General features: G+C 42.7%; 1 protein-coding gene across 1 annotated transcript in view; it reads left to right on the forward strand.

The window, feature by feature from the left end:
• LOC126252257 (uncharacterized) overlaps positions 1-15,231 on the forward strand; it is a 163,688-nt gene continuing 148,457 nt past the window's right edge. Inside the window, exon 1 of the mRNA XM_049953130.1 lies at positions 1-120. The gene's annotated coding sequence lies outside the window, so the exon portion shown is untranslated. The remainder of the gene's footprint in view (positions 121-15,231) is intronic.

The raw sequence follows: 15,231 nt of genomic DNA on the forward strand, positions 1-15,231 counted from the left end.
GGACGCGGACCAGTCTCGGAGCTTGCATTACGTTCTTTCCCATCACCAGTAACCGGCTGTCCAGTGACGAACTTCTCCTGGTGCTCGTAACGTTTCTACTGTAATCACCTATAGCGTAAGGTAAGGTGCCAATATCATATGGACTTTATTAATTTCCTGTGCACTTGCCTGTGAAGCTGGTGATAGCCAGAGTCTTGGCAAAACTCATTGTTATGTGCGCATGCTATCTGTCAACCGGTGTTTCAAAAACTGACTCTATGCATTATTGCTATGGCAACGCCTTGAAATAATACTGTCGTCTAGGCCCTGTCCTAGATCGCTGAGTGCTGATCACTTTAGTGACTTGTTTTTTTCTTTTTTGGACAGCTCCCCAGTTGCATAAGTGATTCTTGTTCCTTATCTTTACATTCCTAAAAAATATAAAAATATGAACACGTCACCTGGATCCGAAAACATTGCGTTCATATCAACGTAATGCTAAGAACTAAGTCACTGAGGCTGCGCCGGTCGGAGTGGCCGAGCGGTTCTAGGCGCCTCAGTCTGGAACCGCGCGACCGCTACGGTCGCAGGTTCGAATCATGCCTCGGGCCTTAGGTTAGTTAGGTTTAAGTAGTTCTACGTTCTAGTGAACTGATGACCTCAGAAGTTAAGTCCCATAGTGCTCAGAGCCGTTTGAACCATTTTTGAACAGAGGCAGCTTAGTTATTGCAGAATACTCGATAACGTGAAAGAGGAAATGTTTTAGGTACACGAGATTTTGATCGCAAGATGTTTTCCTTTATTTCATGATAGGCTTTTATCTATAAGATCATCATCAAAGACGAACATTGTATGTCAGCTTATCAACGACAGCATAGAACAGTTTCAGAAGTAGGCTAGCGTTAACGTACGTACACTGCAACCAAATGACGTGTCTATAAAATGTAGAATGATAGCATTTCCAACATTTCAAGTTCCAAATAAATGTCGTTTATGAACTACTCCATTTTCTTCCAGGCAGTTAAATGGTCTGTGCTAAGGTTTTGTTTTGTAAACAGTTTTGTTTAACAACTTGAATGACATTGAAATATCTCTGTCTTACCATACACCGACTGTTATACGCTCTTTGCTCAATGGTAGTGTTTATTATGGTTGTCAAGCCTTAATGTATAGACTTTAAACAATCTAATGTTTTTGAAAGAAGAAAAACTTGTGTTACTTCTAAATAACCAAACAGGTTATAAGCCCAGGTTTGCTACTGCTGAATTTAAAGTGAATGAAGATACCCAAGTTGTAAGTTTCGTACATAAATGTTGTGTAAATTTTAAAATGAGCGCATTGCAAATTTCATAATTCGGCGCAACTTTTGGAGTCAGTTTGTGAATTTCGACTATGGATTAGTACTAGAGTGATAAGCAATCAAACTGGAATACATCGTAATACAAATCAAATATCTGTCTACATGGTATTCCTGGAGCGCTTGACGTTGCTGAAGGTAGCTAGACCTGTAGAACCTGCGGGAGGTGCTACTGCTCAAGTAAAAGAGACATTTACGAAAGCATTAAATAATTATCTAAAGGCTAACAGCAGTACTTTAATCGTATTGACTACCCATTCGACAGAGCAAACATAGCAGAAAATAATGCGTCTCGAGAAGAATAGAAAGAACTGTAAAATTTATTTCACCGTGTTTCTGAATATAAAGTTTGCGACTTTTTTTACAATTTTTTGGATCTGTGAAATATTCTAATGATAAAGTAGCAACTCAAATATGAAATCTGAAAAATGTTGGAATGACTTGAAACAAGATACGGGCAAAGATATAGAATATAATCCAGACTTACCCGATTTATTTTTCAATTGCAAAATTTTAAGCAAATTACCAGAAGTATTCTTCATTAATATCAGGTTAGATGCTTATGGATTGGGGGGAAGAAATGAAAGAGGAAGCCGCCTTGTAGAATTTTGCACAGAGCATAACCTAATCATAGCTAACACTTGGTTCAAGAATCATAAAAGAAGTTGTATACCTGGAAGAATTCTGGAGATACTAAAAGGTATCAGATAGATTATATAATGGTAAGACAGAGATTTAGGAACCAGGTTTTAAATTGTAAGACATTTCCAGGGGCAGATGTGGATTCTGACCACAATCTATTGGTTATGAACTGCAGATTGAAACTGAAGAAACTGCAAAAAGGTGGGAATTTAAGGAGATGGGACCTGGATAAACTGAAAGAACCAGAGGTTGTACAGAGTTTCAGGGAGAGCATAAGGGAACAATTGACAGGAATGGGGGAAAGAAATACAGTAGAAGAAGAATGGGTAGCACTGAGGGATGAAGTAGTGAAGGCAGCAGACGATCAAGTAGGTAAAAAGACGAGGGCTAATAGAAATCCTTAGGTAACAGAAGAAATATTGAATTTAATTTATGAAAGGAGAAAATATAAAAATGCAGTAAATGAAGCAGGCAAAAAGGAATACAAACGTCTCAAAAATGAGATCGACAGGAAGTGCAAAATGGCTAAGCAGGGATGGCTAGAGGACAAATGTAAGGATGTAGAGGCTTGTCTCACTAGGGGTAAGATAGATACTGCCTACAGGAAAATTAAAGAGACCTTTGGAGAGAAGAGAACCACTTGTATGAATATCAAGAGCTCAGATGGCAACCCAGTTCTAAGCCAAGAAGGGAAGGCAGAAAGGTGGAAGGAGTATATAGAGGGTTTATACAAGGGCGATGTACTTGAGGACAATATTATGGAAATGGAAGAGGATGTAGATGAAGATGAAATGGGAGATAAGATACTGCGTGAAGAGTTTGACAGAGCACTGAAAGACCTGAGTCGAAACAAGGCCCCGGGAGTAGACAACATTCCATTAGAACTACTGATGGCCTTGGGAGAGCCAGTCATGACAAAACTCTACCATCTGGTGAGCAAGATGTATGAGACAGGCGAAATACCCACAGACTTCAAGAAGAATATAATAATTCCAATCCCAAAGAAAGCAGGTGTTGACAGATGTGAAAATTACCGAACTATCAGTTTAATAAGTCACAGTTGCAAAATACTAACGCGAATTCTTTACAGACGAATGGAAAAACTGGAAGAAGCGGACCTCGGGAAAGATCAGTTTGGATTCCGTAGAAATGTTGGAACACGTGAGGCAATACTAACCTTACGACTTATCTTAGAAGAAAGATTAAGAAAAGCAAACCTACGTTTCTACCATTTGTAGACTTACAGAAAGCTTTTGACAACGTTAACTGGAATACTCTCCTTCAAATTCTGAAGGTGGCAGGAGTAAAATACAGGGAGCGAAAGGCTATTTACAATTTGTACAGAAACCAGACGGCAGTTATAAGAGTCAAGGGGCATGAAAGGGAAGCAGTGGTTGGGAAAGGAGTGAGACAGGGTTGTAGCCTCTCGCCGATGTTGTTCAATCTGTATATTGAGCAAGCAGTAAAAGAAACAAAAGAAAAATTCGGAGCAGGTATTAAAATTCATGGAGAAGAAATAAAAACTTTGAGGTTCGCCGATGACATTGTAATTCTGTCAGAGACAGCAAAGGACAGTGTCTTGAAAGGAGGATATAAGATGAACATCAACAAAAGCAAAACGATGATAATGGAATGTAGTCAAATTAAATCGGGTGATGCTGAGGGAATTAGATTAGGAAATGAGACACTTAAAGTAGTAAAGGAGTTTTGCTATTTGGGGAGCAAAATAACTGATGATGGTCGAAGTAGAGAGGATATAAAATGTAGACTGGCAATGGCAAGGAAATCGTTTCTGAAGAAGAGAAATTTGTTAACATCGAGTATAGATTTAAGTGTCAGGAAGTATTTGTATGGAGTATAGCCATGTATGGAAGTGAAACATGGACGATAAACAGTTTGGACAAGAAGAGAATAGAAGCTTTTGAAATGTGGTGCTACAGAAGAATGCTGAAGATAAGGTGGGTAGATCACGTAACTAATGAGGAGGTATTGAATAGGATTGGGGAGAAGAGAAGTTTGTGGCACAACTTGACTAGAAGAAGGGATCGGTTGATAGGACATGTTTTGAGGCATCAAGGGATCTCAAATTTAGCATTGGAGGGCAGCGTGGAGGGCAAAAATCGTAGAGGGAGACCAAGAGATCAATACACTAAGCAGATTCAGAAGGATGTAGGTTGCAGTAGGTCCTGGGAGATGAAGAAGCTTGCACAGGATAGAGTAGCATGGAGAGCTGTATCAAACCAGTCTCAGAACTGAAGACCACAACAACAACAACAACATAGTAGATGCTTATGTCAAAAAGTGGTAGGGCTGTTGATAACTTGACAACTTCGTGCACATGTGAAAGCATTGTCGAGTAAAGGAGGAGATTCTTTATCTCAAGAGGCACTCATAAGCAACTCCCTGAAACAAAGTGGATTACTGATGGTCGACTACAAAAGTCTCAGAAAAGTGATGTGTTGGGAGTTGCTGAAACTCCAAATCGAAATATGGTTCTCTTCGCTGAAACGTCTCTTGCTTTGTGATCTGAATGTGACACTGCTAGCTGGCTTGTAACAAGTCATACCACCAATAGTGACAATTTTTTCGAGACATTTGAACCAGTTTCTAGACACATACAGTCACATGAGTAGATGGTGGCAATGTTGGCGCTGTTGGCAAGGGTATCGTAGAAAGGGAACCAGCAGTAAATGGAAAGTGGCCCAAAATCACTTTGAGTGATGTTGACATTTACCAAAAATTAAAATAAGCGACATGTGAAGATGTTAATCTACAAGATCTTAGGCGCACACTTGGTACTGGACTCTGATCTGTGCGAAGGCTGTATTTATGGTACAGCACATCGGCTTCCATTTGGCACCAGGAAGAGAGCTGGTTCATACAGATGCCTGTGGTTCTTCTCCGAATCCAAGACTGGGTATCGGTACGTTTTATTCAAAGATGACTACAGCAAATTTCGAGCTGTGTACTTCGTCAAAAAAAAAATAATCAGAAGATCCTCATAAACTAATACAATGTATAACCGAAACAGAGACTGCTGGGCATACAATTAAAAAATTGTTAAATGGTAATGGAGTAGAATTAACAATAAAGAGAACAGGGAGATTTTACAGAAGGAGGGCATAATCTAGCGTTTCACTGTGCCATATACTCCGCAGCAAAACGGATCCAATGAAAGACAAAACCGTTCCTTCGCTCAAACAGCCGGGGCTGCGAAGCATGCTCGCGGAAACATTACTCAGTCGCTTTGGGCTGAAATCATAAATTCTGCAGCATAGATCCTGAATCGAACGGTACCTTCCAGTATTCTAGGGACGTCTCCATACTAAATTGGCGTGTAGCAACTACGTATAAGTTCTAAATGTTACGTTCACGTTTGGAAACAATTAAGAGTGAATATGGATCGAAAAGCAATAAAAGGGAGTCTAATTGGCTGTGACTATGGTGATGGTTATCTGATACGGTGTGAAGAAAATCGTCAGCTAATGAAGTCACGAGATGTTATTTTCGAAGAGAAAATTAGTTTAGTTGCTCCTATGGGCCTTACAGACTCTCATCGGAAGTCTCAAGAGTCATTAGAGGAAAGTAAAATGAAATTTAAGATTTAGTTTTCCAAGAGAAAACGAGTTCTGTAGTTATGCTTATGTACAGGATTGAGCTGAAGAGGAGAAATTAGAACAATCTTACAATGCTAGGATTAGGCCACAACTACGTGAACGTTTAACGCTAAAACGTCCAAAAAGATTTCAAGAGTACGTAATCACTTAATGACCATTGAGGAAGCAGAATCGCCGGCCGGTGTGGCCGAGCGGTTCTAGGGGTTTCAGTCTGGAACCGCGCGACCGCCACGGTCGCTGGTTCGAATCCTGCCTCGGGCATGGATATGTGTGATGTCCTTAGGTTAGTTAGGTTTAAGTAGTTCTAAGTTCTAGGGGACTGATGATCTCAGATTTGAAGTCCCATAGTGCTCAGAGACATTGGAACCATTGGAAGCAGAATGTCATTGTGACGCCATGAATTCGACTCAACGAGACGATTGGAAAGCGACAATGGATCAAGAAATGGCGGCAAATGAAGAAAATGGAACTTGGACTCAGGAAGACATACCTCCTGGAAAAAGGGCAATTCCATGTAAGTGGATCTGCAAACTGAACACGAATGGTGATGGATTGGTTGACAGATTCAGAGCAAGGTTGTTTATCAAAAGATTTTTTCAAAAAAAGGGAAGTAAGTAGGAACAAACTTTCAGCCGTGTCTCGACTATTCGAACATTATTCAGCGTTTCAGCCAAGTATATGATGAACATTGCACAGATAAATGTGATTACTTCTTTCCATCGCGGTGACCTGAAGAAATGATATTTAAGTCACAGCCTAAAGGTTATAATGGTGGTTCTAGAAAAGTATGTCAAGTAATGAAAAGCTTATACAAGCTGAAACATCACTAATTATGTCATGGACTTAGGATTTAAGAGAACTGAAGCAGTTCCCCGCTATTCTTACAAGATTTTCTTTGCGCTCTGCGTTGATGACGGACTGACTGCGGCAAACAATGATAGCGAACTTATAGTACTTATTGAAGATCTTGAATGAGAATGCAAAATAAAATCAAACTTGGCATCGTAGCTCTTAGGGATGGAAATTAGTAGAAAAGAAGATGGATCCATTCACGTCAGTCAGACTCATTAAACCAAGAAGGTTTCGAAGCGCTTTGGCATGAGTAATTGGAAAGATATTGTAACTTCATTTATATCAAGGACGACGGCAGTAAACAGAACCCTATCAACACTGAATATCCTTATAAGCAAGCTGTTGGGTTCTTGATGTACTTGATGTGTGGGAGAAGACCAGACATAGCATATGCTATTGGAGTAATATTCAGAAGTCTTGAAAATCCGACAAAACATTATGGAATAAGAGTAAAAAGAATCTTTCGGTATTCGAGACGCACATAGGGCCTATGGATTTATTTACAAAAGTGTTGAAGACAAAGACATTCTTGCATGTTACAGTGCTGCCGATCATGGAGGTGATTTAAGGAATGGACGAGCTACCTCAGGTATTCTTTATCTGCGCGTCGGTGCACCTATCAGTTGAATGAGTCAGCGACAAACTTCAGTTGTAATCTCTACTACAGAAGCTGAAGTTGTACCGGCTATTGAATGAATACGAGAAACTGTTTGGATCAAGAGACTTTTAAGTGAACTTTGCCAGCTTAAGGATTCGAAACATTGCCCACCAGTGGACAATGGAGCTGCTGCTGGACTCGCACAGATTCCTGAATTTCACCAGCGGACAAAACATGATCGTCTCAGACACCTCTTTGTTCGAGAGTTTGTTGCAGCTGGTGAAATTCCTATTTCAATAGTAAATACAGAAAATCGACTTGCAGATTTATTAAAAATCATTATTTGCAGTCCGACTACGACAGTTGCGCAATAATACTAGTAGTTCGCACGCATACCGCAACGAGCGCGTGCGTCGGGTACCGGCATGCCTCGGGAACAACTGTGCTCGGTTTCAGCTCTGTAGCTAACCTGTACGGTTTTGTCCTGTGCTTTCAAAATGTTTAAGACTACCAACTCGTCCATGATGAGGACCGCTCCTGTCGCCCTTCTTTGATTACAGACGATTTGGTGGCTCAAATGGCTCTGAGCACTATGGGACTCAACTGCTGAGGTCATTAGTCCCCTAGAACTTAGAACTACTTAAACCTAACTAACCTAAGGACATCACAAACATCCATGCCCGAGGCAGGATTCGAACCTGCGACCGTAGCGGTCTTGCGGTTCCAGACTGCAGCGCCTTTAACCGCACGGCCACTTCGGCCGGCTAACGACGATTTGGTGGCTTCAATTGAAGTGAGGATTCGTGAGAACAGGCGCTTCGCAATAACAGGTCTCTCAAACTAATTTGCTGACGTGTCGAGATCCGTGCTTTACAACATTGTTTCTGAACACCTAAAGTTTAGGAAACTGTCCTCTCGTTGGGTTCCGAAACTCCTTATAGTGGACCACAAAAACAAAATATTTTAGTGTGCGATGAAGTTCTTGGCTCGTTATCACAGAGAAGGTGACGGCTTCTTGAGTCAGATTGTAATTGGAGACGAAACATGGGTTTCGCATCGAAGCAACAGAGCATGAAATGGAGAAGGCCAAACAGACTCTGTCCCAGTGCAAAATCATGGCGTCGGTGTTTTGGGATAGGCATGGTGTTTTGCTGGTCGACTTCATGCAACGAGGAATCACTATGAATGCAGAAGCAGACTGCCAAACCATGAGAAAGCTACGCAGAGCGATCCAAAACAAAAGATGCGGCATGCTGACAAAGGGAATTGTCCTTCTCCATGACAACGCAACACCTCACACTGCAGGTCAGACCCGCAGTTTATTGGAGTTTTGGCTGGAATGTTTAAGAGCACCCACCCTACAGTTTTGATCTTGCGCCGAGCGAATACCATCTGTTCCTCCACCTCCAACACCTCAGTGGCAACCGTTACAGTGATTACGACGACGTGAAAACGGCAGTGAACTCTTGGTTATCGGAGCAGGCGGGAAGTTTTTATGAGATATTTTAAAATTTGTTGAGAGGTATGATACGTGTTTCAACAAAATTGGCAACTATGTTGAGAAATAGAGTGAAGTACATACTTTCTGAATATAAATTTACTTTTTTGAAATAACCTTTCGTCGTGTACTTACGTTCAAACGGACCTTACTTAAAAAGCACGCCTCATATGAGAGTGTGTAAGTTACTATGCAAGGAAGTGTTAAAGTTTTGTGTTATGAACAGTTGTATTTAATGACTTGAATGACATTTATGTACGAGGTGCATTCAAGTTCTAAGGCCTCCGATTTTTTTTCTCCGGACTGGAAAGAGATAGAAACATGCGCATTGTTTTAAAATGAGGCCGCGTTCATTGTCAATACGTCCCAGAGATGGCAGCACCATACAGCAGATGGAATTTTACCGCCAGCGGCGAGAATGAGAACTGTTTTAAATACTTAAAATGGCGACGTTTTCCTTACTTGAACAGCGTGCAATCATTCGTTTTCTGAATTTGTGTGGTGTGAAACCAATTGAAATTCATCGACAGTTGAAGGAGACATGTGGTGATGGAGTTATGGATGTGTCAAAAGTGCGTTCGTGGGTGCGACAGTTTAATGAAGGCAGAACATCGTGTGACAACAAACCGAAACAACCTTGGGCTCGCACAAGCCGGTCTGACGACATGATCGAGAAAGTGGAGAGAATTGTTTTGGGGGATCGCAGAATGACTGTTGAACAGATCGCCTCCAGAGTTGGCATTTCTGTGGGTTCTGTGCACACAATCCTGCATGACGACCTGAAAATGCGAAAAGTGTCATCCAGGTGGGTGCCACAAATGCTGACGGACGACCACACGGCTGCCAGTGTGGCATGTTGCCGAGCAATGTTGATGCGCAACGACAGCATGAATGGGACTTTCTATTCGTCGGTTGTGACAATGGACGAGACGTAGATGCCACTTTTCAATCCAGAAACAAAGCGCCAGTCAGCTCAATGGAAGCACACAGATTCACCACCACCAAAAAAATATCGGGTAACCACCAGTGCTGAAAAAATGATGGTGTCCATGTTCTGGGACAGCGAGGGCGTAATCCTTACCCATTGCGTTCAAAAGGACACTACGGTAACAGGTGCATCCTACGAAAATGTTTTGAAGAACAAATTTCTTCCTGCACTGCAACAAAAACGTCTGGGAAGGGCTACATGTGTACTGTTTCACCAAGACAACGCACCCGCACATCGAGCTAACGTTACGCAACAGTTTCTTCGTGATAACAACTTTGAAGTGATTCCTCATGCTCCCTACTCACCTGACCTGGCTCCTAGTGACTTTTGGCTTTTTCCAACAATGAAAGACACTCTCCGTGGCCGCACATTCACCAGCCGTGCTGCTATTGGCTCTGAGCACTATGGGACTCAACTGCTGAGGTCATTAGTCCCCTAGAACTTAGAACTAGTTAAACCTAACTAACCTAAGGACATCACAAACATCCATGCCCGAGGCAGGATTCGAACCTGCGACCGTAGCGGTCTTGCGGTTCCAGACTGCAGCGCCTTTAACCGCACGGCCACTTCGGCCGGCGTGCTGCTATTGTCTCAGCGATTTTCCAGTGGTCAAAACAGACTCCTAAAGAAGCCTTCGCCGCTGCCATGGAATCATGGCGTCAGCGTTGTGAAAAATGTGTACGTCTGCGGGGCAATTACGTCGAGAGGTAACGCCAGTTTCATCGATTTCGGGTGAGTAGTTAATTAGAAGAAAAATCGAAGGCCTTAGAACTTGAATGCACCTCGTATTTTTATCTTGACAGAAACAGATTATTTTATACTCTTTGCGTTATGTAAATGTTTATTATAGTTGTTAAGCGCTACTGTGTAGACTTTTGATAAACCACTGTTTTTGATCGAAGCAAAACTTGTTATTCGTAAGTAATCAGTCAATCTGTACGTATTGCGTATGATACTGAGTGAGGAGCTGAGAAGCTGAGTGCGTTACATGTTTTGCAGGGCTCTCGTACCTATTTGTCCATGTACTGATTGCTTATAAGAGAAGTTGCCCCAGTGATGTACATAGACCGTCCAGTCACGTTAACGTGACCGCGGGCTATGTTTGAGGTCAACGTGCAACAATCGCTCCGATACGGCAGGTGGCAGCACTATCAGTGCGTTAGCAGCAATATATAAAGCGTGTCGGGGGGACGTGGAAAACAGTGCAGTCGTTGGCGTAATGCTGAGTTGGAGCGATTTATCTGACGTCCAAAAGGGTAACATCATTGACTTTTAGGACACAGGTGGAAGCATTTCCAGAATGCCTTAGTTTGTAAACTGGTCACGTGTAGCAATGGTGAAAGTGTGCCGTGCATGGCAAAACGGCACTCTTCAAACCGGCGCCAATGTAACTGTGGTGTACAATGGGCCATAGATGAAAAGGGTAAACAACGACTGCGGACATGTGAATGAACGAGTAGACGTGCAACAGTTGAGCAATTGAACGACCATATGAACCAAGGGGCTACCAACAGTATCTCCTCAACGAGTGTTCAGCGAACGTTGCTGCGTAGCAACTTCCCCAGCAGGTGCCTGGTTGAAACATACATGCTGGCTGCTGTTCATTGGCGACGAAGGCCGGAATCTGCACGCGAGTGCCGCAACTGGACGAAAAATGGTTCAAATGGCTCTGAGCACTATGGGACTTAACATCTGAGATCATCAGTCCCGTAGACTTTAGAACTACTTAAACCTAACTAACCTAAGGACATCACACACATCCATGCCCGAGGCAGGATTCGAACCTGCGACCGTAGCAGCAGCGCGGTTCTGGACTGAAGCGCCTAGAACCGCTCGGCCACAGCGGCCGGCGCAACTGGACGTCCACTGAGTGGCGACAGTGGCCTTTTTAGACGAATCACATTTTATGCTCATGGCCATTGGCGTGTACGGTATGAAGAGTCTGAGAGCAAACACCTTGCAAACAGGAGCCGGCCGCAGTGGTCTCGCGGTTCTAGGCGCTCAGTACGGAACCGCGCGACTGCTACGGTCGCAGGTTCGAATCCTGCCTCGGGCATGCATGTGTGTGATGTCCTTAGGTTAGTTAGGTTTAATTAGTTCTAAGTTCTAGGCGACTGATGACCTCAGAAGTTAAGTCGCATAGTGCTCAGAGCCATTTTGCAAACAGGAGGGAGCATTGTGGTCTGGGGAATGTTTTCGTGGCATAGCCTGGGTGATTTCGTCATTCTGGAAAGCAGAATGGATCAACACATATGCATCTGTCCCTAGGGACTATGTTCACCCCTATATTCTGTTTGTTTTTCCTCAGCAGGATGCCATCTACCAGCAGAACAATACAACGTCACACACATCTCTCAGTGTGAGTGCAGGGTTCGAAGAGCACCAGGACAAGTCTACCGTACTCCTCTGACCACCAAAATCCCAGTCGAGAATCTGTGGGGCCACCTTGATCGGGCTGTTCGCGCCATGGATCCTCAACCGAGAAACCTAGGGCAACTGGCCGAGGCACTGGAGTCGTCATGGCTCTACGTCCCCGTCAGTAACTCCCAGAACCTTACTGCCTCCCTTCCTGCATGTCTCGGACTGGTCTGCACTACAAAAGGTGGTTACTCAGGCTTTTGACGGGTCGTCAGAGTAATGTGAGTGTACAAGGTATTGACTTTTTTCCACTTTTGTAAGAATAGTACAAACGAATTAAAATAAAATTATTTCATCGTGAAAAAATACGACATCAGTACCAAAAAAATAAAAAAAGTCGTTTGTAATATCATTAATTACATTTTAAAAAAGTATTCAAAATATATAATTTAACTGTTTCTGACAGCAGGCTGACCGTATCAGAAGCAAAAAATAGCAAATGTGAACACAAAATGAAAATTGAATAGCACAGTGATGTCAATGTTGTTATAAAACTTCAGAATAATAGTTCATTGCTCTCTGTCGAAAATCTGTGCTGCTTGAAGTCTAGTACGAAGGGACTTTACAGAGTAAGTTTCATATGTCATCGCACGCTAAGACCAAGGCGCAAAGAGCGCGGTGTGTTGTCAGAGAAGAGTACATGTTCAGCTTTTTACCAGCCAGGGTAGCCGAGAGCGCTAATGCGCTGCTTTCTGGACTCGGGTAGGCGCGCCGTCCCCGGATCGAATCCGCCCGGCGGATTAACGATGAGGGCCGGATGTGGTTTTTAGGCGGTTTTCCACATCCCCCTAGGTGAATACCGGGCTGGTCCCCACGTTTCGCCTCAGTTACACGACTCGCAGACATTTGAAAATGTTCGCACTCTTACATGTCTTACACTAGCCACAATCAGCTGGGGTACAGTCATTCTGTCCCGGGGGGTTTGGGGTGGCGGCAGGAAGGGCATCCGGCCATCCTCCGCAACTAACACTGCCAAATCAATAGTAACTACACCGACCCCGCGTTGAAGCGGGACACAGGCCCCTAGAAAGTAAGTAAGTAAGTAAGTATGTGTTCAGCTTTTTCCTGCAAAGACAGTTCTGCGATACGGATAACAGCTGCAACGCAGTGTGCGATGGAAATTACGAGGCAACTGGAAACGTACTTAGAAGTACAGATTCGGAGGACAGTACGATCCTATGGGAAAGACATCTAAATTGCACACCGATTCTGGCGGTATTTGGACAAATTCAGTGTTACGTTCAGCTCAAGTGAAAACGTGCCAACAACATGACGAAAGCCGCACAGATGGTGATACTGGTACGGAAGGGAAACCATCGACGCCGATCACAAACGATAATGTCCAGGCAATCGCGAAACCGACTGGCAGTAACAGCACATATCTACCGTCGAGGAACTGAGTGACTGGTAGAGCGTTCCGACTGTTGTTAACAGAAACTTCGTGATTATGTTGAAAACAGTGTCATGTATCTCTGTCACTTTAAAGTGTAGTCCAGTATTCAGTTAAAGTTACTTACCTGGCATAATAATGTGTGACTTACTTTTTGAAGTCCCCTCGCAGATTTGGCACACCGTAAAGAAAATTCAGGATGCCGTACAAGAAACATCGAAAACAATTGTTATTACCTGCAGTTTTCTGCTTCCTGTTGAACCGATGTCGCAACTTTAAATACAGGGTATTTCAAAAAGGACTTTACAACTTTTAAAATGCAAATAAATTAATTCATAGTACCTAAAGAAGTGCTTGTAGTGTCAATTTTTAGGGAAATACATCAAGTTTTATCTCGCGTATTTCTCTAATGCCGAATCGCACCATAAGGAGCGCTAGCGACAGTTGCGTTAAAGATGAATGCCTTCATTGGACCCGAGCGTCCTAGCTATGTGTTTTGATTTGAAGAATCGAATTCGGTGACAACAGTTCACCGTAAATTCCGTACCAACTATGCTAAAGATCCTCCTAGTAGGCTTAAAATTTATGAGTGGCATAAATGTTTTGTAGAAACATGGTGCTCGGTAAGACATGGGAAATCAGCAGGTCGTCCAAGCACATCAAACTACGTCGTTGAACGAGTGGGACAATGTTCTGTCAAAAGCCCTACGAAAGACCCGGTGTGCATCTCGCTACCTGCAAATCCCACATACGACTCTTTGGCGTGTGTTGAGAAACCGTTTGCATTTGAAACCGTACAGATTGACGATCGTACAAGCAATAAAAGACACTGTGAAAATTGCTCGCAAAGACTTCTGTGCGGATATGTTTAATCGATTACGTGAAGATGAACATTTCTTGAACAAAATTATCTTTTCAGACAGGTAGATTTTCTACTTGAGTGGCAAGGTTAACACACGTAACTGTAGGATTTGGGGCAGTGAAAAATCCACATAAATCAATGAAACATGTTCGTGATAGCCCTAAACTGAGCGTTTTTTGTACATCGAGCAAGAACAAAGTGTACGGCCCCGTTTTTTTCCGTGAGAGATAGTGTACCTGGATATGTTAGAAAAATTTTTGATACCACAGATATATTCGGATGACCAAGAACGAAATGTTTACTTCATGCAAAATGGTGCACCACCCCAATACCCGGCTGACGTCCGGGATTTTCTCAGTGACCGCTTTCCAAGTCAATGGATTGGCCGTGATGCGCAAATTGCAATGGCCCCCACGTTCCCCAGACCTGACACCACTCGATTTTTTTTTATGGGGAGGTATTTGTACCTCCTGTGCCGGCTTTCCTACCTGAACTTAGAGCAAGAATTTACGCCGCCGCTGAGCAAGTTGCACCTGCGATGATGCTACAGTGAGTTTGGGAAGAAATTGACGTCTGATGGGATGTGTGCAGGATAACCAACGGAAGCCACATACAGCATCTTTCGTTTAAGGTAAAAATACTCTTATGTGTTTCCCAACAAAGCAACAGTAAACTCCGCTCTATATCTTCTTTCAATAAATATATAAGAATTGTTAAAGTTGTAAAGTCCTTTTCGAGGCACCCTATGTTCCGGCAAATCACATATCAATATCAAAAATTATATTTGCCTTAAGGGTAAAAGCTAGTTGCCTAAATTTGTAAGATATGGATTAGGTCATATTGTAACCAATCTGTGAAAGAGTTTTTTAAATTTTCCCCAAGAAGATAAGACGTCCCCCTAACAACCTTTTACGAAGAGAAATGTGTGATACAGTTATTCATAAATACTACAAAATGCATTTTTACTGCTGACAGATGAATGTGGAGCTGAAGTTCGGTCTTAATTAGTTTTTCATGGTAAGTGTCTTCC

This window comes from Schistocerca nitens, chromosome 4, assembly GCF_023898315.1.
Source record: "Schistocerca nitens isolate TAMUIC-IGC-003100 chromosome 4, iqSchNite1.1, whole genome shotgun sequence".
Classification (NCBI taxonomy): Eukaryota; Metazoa; Arthropoda; class Insecta; order Orthoptera; family Acrididae; genus Schistocerca; species Schistocerca nitens.